Source organism: Triticum urartu, chromosome 3A (assembly GCF_056163025.1).
Source record: "Triticum urartu cultivar PI428250 chromosome 3A, HENAU_Tu73, whole genome shotgun sequence".
Classification (NCBI taxonomy): Eukaryota; Viridiplantae; Streptophyta; class Magnoliopsida; order Poales; family Poaceae; genus Triticum; species Triticum urartu.
The window spans coordinates 24,901,881-24,905,877 of NC_141875.1; the positions used below are offsets into that span (position 1 = coordinate 24,901,881).

The 3,997-nt window shown below is 44.4% G+C and overlaps 1 long non-coding RNA gene across 1 annotated transcript; it reads right to left on the reverse strand.

The window, feature by feature from the left end:
* Positions 1-2,122: 2,122 nt before the first annotated feature.
* On the reverse strand, positions 2,123-3,669 carry LOC147978051 (uncharacterized). The gene is made up of 3 exons (XR_015599528.1): positions 3,480-3,669; positions 2,609-2,661; positions 2,123-2,530 (listed from the first exon to the last, which is right to left on the reverse strand). It is a non-coding gene; the product is annotated as an uncharacterized LOC147978051 (long non-coding RNA).
* Positions 3,670-3,997: the final 328 nt, after the last annotated feature.

Sequence of the window (3,997 nt, forward strand, 5' to 3'; positions counted from 1 at the left end):
AAGAAGCTATCCGCGTCCGTATTGTGAAGAAACGACATCGAAGGAACACACGCGCCCTCGCCTCAAGATGGCAACGGGGACGAAACCCATCGGGTTTTGCCTTCCCAAACCCATCCTCACGAGAAAATCGTAAACCCGTCCCCATCCCCATCACCGTACGCGGGGCTAGTTTTCCACCCGTCCCCTAAACCCATCGGGTTTCGGAGAACCCACAGGGAACCCATAAGAAAATCAAAATATTTAAACAAACATAGTGATAACAAAGATTAACATTTCAGCAGCAAAACAAGCACATTTCAGCAGCATAACTTGATCAAATTTCAACAAAAAAATATAGTAGATGGTTCAACAGCTATATAGAGTGTATTTCGGCAGCATGATACCACATTTCAGCAATAAAGATGATCAGATTTCAGCAACAAAGATGATCAGATTTCAGTTCCATGGCTACTAGAACTGAACCTCAAAGAAGATTGGCTCAATGTTTTATCATTGCTATGGACCTTCTTCGTAATACAAGCCGCCAAATGAACATGAAGATGCTTTGTCCCATTTTTTGATTCCCCTCTAAGTTTCTTCTTACAATTAAGACATTGTGCCTTCCATCTTCCATGGACCTTCACTTTCTTGAAATCAACCCAAACAATTGATGTGAGCTTTCTCTTAGAACCAACTACATGTCCTTCCTCAGCCCCATCTTCCTCTTCATCTTCAACCCAACTGCATTTCGCGGGTACTGCCGGGTTTCGGGTTCGGGGACTACCGAAACGGGTGTAAACCCACAAAACGTACTGGGTTGTATAATGTGCCCAACAACAGCCCCGCGGGGATGAAAAGATGCCCATCCCCGTCCCCTAATAGGGTAAAAACCCACGGGGACGCGGGTTTCGGGGCCCCGTTGTCAACATCGCTACTCGGCTCCTCCTCTGTTCTGTGCTCTTCTTCCCCACGTCTCCTTCCTCACGCAATCTCGTCCACAATCCATGGCCTAGACTGCGGCAAGGACATTGCCGTGACATTGAACCCGCGTGCTTCACGGAGCCTCTAGAAGTGGATGGCTGTGGGTCTTGGTCTGAAGTCTGAACAGGACGGAGCACTAGCCGCTTCACTCCCTTGATCATGGCCTCCATCAGATTTAACACTCACAGCAACCACGGGGTCGTCAGAAATACCCGAGTTGGACACGTCGCAGCCATGATGCTACGGGTTACAAAATGAAGGGAGAGCTCAAGATGGATTAACTGATGAACCGTGCAAGGAATTTAGAGAGGTTAGACGTCGTACCGTGTCAAGAACGAGGTGCATGCGCTTGGTGAGCAAGGGAGAAGCGATTTGTTGGTCAGAAGTACCACAATGCAGGAGAGGGTGAGGGATATAGGACTGAAACGATCGGCTACTGAATTTTCAATAGCCATCTTGTATAGAAAGACAAACAATGAACAGTAAGAAGAACAACTGAATTTTAAGAAAGGCAGTTAGTCCAAAAAGATGAACAGTAAGACAGTGTCAATAGCCATCAGTTGGACAGCTGCTTGAAGAATGGTATCCGAGAAAGGTAACAAAATGGGCAGTGGAATTTTGAGAACCCAGACCTGACGCAGTAGAGGCATGATACTGTTCAATAATGCGCTTGCCATATACTCCGGCCGTCCGAAAATACTCATCAAAATGAATAAAAAAAGATGTATCTAGAACTAAAATACATCTAGATACATCCCCTTTTATCCATTTAAAATGAATAAAAAGAGATGTATTCAGAACTAAAATACATCTAGATACATCCCTTTTTATTCATTTTGATGACAAGTATTTTCGGACGGAGTGAGCCAGGAGAAAGAATCTCCATAAAACCGTGCCGTCCAGATTTCAGCCAACAGACTACCACAGCAGCCAAACACACCACATAATATGTAGAACAGTATTAGCCATTCAGCCACAGGGGTGGTAGTAATATTTCAGGTGGCCATCCTTCAGACCATGCAAACAAGCATTGCCCAGTGCCTTGACTTGAATCCATTGAAAATATGAAGAATAAAACATAATGTGAGTAAACCCCAGGATGAAAAGTTATAGGCCAGTTCAACAAAAAAAATTATCAACACCAGACAGGAACCAATGGCAATTACAGAACACAACAGATAAATCACCCGGTTATATATAGGATCCACATAAATATATGAGTGCTCTTACATCTCACATGCCATCACAGAACTTAGATCTCTCATCACAAGTAGATTCCACTGAACATAGAACCCTCATCATATATAGAGTGCTCTCACACAAGACAAGCCAGGAATCATACAACTTGCCAGTTAAAGATGCAGTGCAGGATAGACAGTTAAACTTGCAGTGCAGGATAGATTTACATTCATCATTTCACTTGGTGAGCCAGTCATCACTTCGACTGGTGAGTCGATGAGCCAAATATGACATGACAATCCCTCCAAAACTTAGGCCAGCACCAGCGACCAAGAGGTCGTTCCTGCGGTTCCTCCTGATGAGCTTATCAACATCGTTGAGCACCCGGCGGCTTCCAAAGAGGAAAAGGACAGAGGGTTAGGACCAATAGTATAATGAATGAATCAATCTATCTTGTATAGTGTCTTACCGTAATTCTGGATCAAGGCTGTCGATGGCGGCAGCAGTATTGTTGGAGGTTGCCTACAAGCAATTAAGTACAAATAGTTAGAGATGGGATGGTAACTATTGTATGCTGAAGGTTTGGTATGGAATTAACCAGCAACCTAGTAACTGAAACTATATTTCTAGGTTTGCCTATAAACCTATATTGCAAATAGGCCAAATCAAGGCAATTATTTACTGTTGCCTCTAGTGAAAGAGGGATCCTGGACAACAGATGGTGATACCGAAAACAAGTACGACATCATGTTCTTGGATGAGTGGTATTTATTGGTAAAATTTTGGTTTTCAACAGTTGCAAAATTGTCAGTTAATGTTAAAAATTCAACCAACATAAGCAGGAACTATGCGCCCCCAATCTCCATCATCGTATCAATCTCTAGTAATTCTAGAGGAACATTCAAGGGACTGAAACCATATCGCTAATTTAATCTAAAATAAACTATATTGCTCGTAACAAGAGGGACATCTAGACAGTCTTTCGGTTGCCTCTAGTAACAGACAGATCCTGGAGGACACATGCCCTAGAGCCTGGTCCGACCAGCGGCGATTATCGGTAAGTTTTTTTTGCTTTCAGGTAAAAAATCGAAGCTGAATGCCGAAACTTTAACCAAAAAAGTAGGCAGCGACTACCAAGATCATGCATACAAATTCGCGGCGGCAGGCAAAGAGAAGGATAGATCGGCCTGTGCAGTACCAATCGCGCAGCGTAGCACGGTGAATCGGCCGATTGGATCAACCAAAGACTAAGATAAGCAGCGCAGCACGGTGAATCGGCCGATTGGATCAACCAAAGACTGAGATAAGACCGCGGTAGAAGGTCGAGATGGGGAACGAACCGGAGCCCGAGAAGACGCGAACACCCGCTGGACGGCGACGGGGAGCTTCTGCTTCAGGTTCGCGGCCATCGTGCGCATCGCCATGCCACCACCAACCAAGCAGATCTGGACGAGCACAAATTCGAGGACGGCGGCTGGGCTACCTAGGGTTTCCTTCTCTCCCTCTCCGACGCGAAATGATTTCCTCCACAGATCGATCCCCCCTCTTTAGACACCCAATCGCTTCGGTCTCCAACTGGGCTGGAGAGCTTTCGGGCCTTGGGCTCGGCCTCCCACTCACTCACTTACTAAACTATTGAGCTCAGCTATTTCTCAAAATGATGCTCAAAAAACAAAAAGCTATTTCTCAAAAAAAAAACTATTGAGCTCAGCTGAAAAAAAGCTGAAAAAAACCTATTGAGCGGGTACCCCTTCTTAATTTTTTACAGGATGCGCACGCATTAGACGAACCTGTCAGGAACATGTTTTTTTTTTCAAAAGGTTTGTTTTTTAGTTTTTTCTTGTTTTTTTATTGTTAT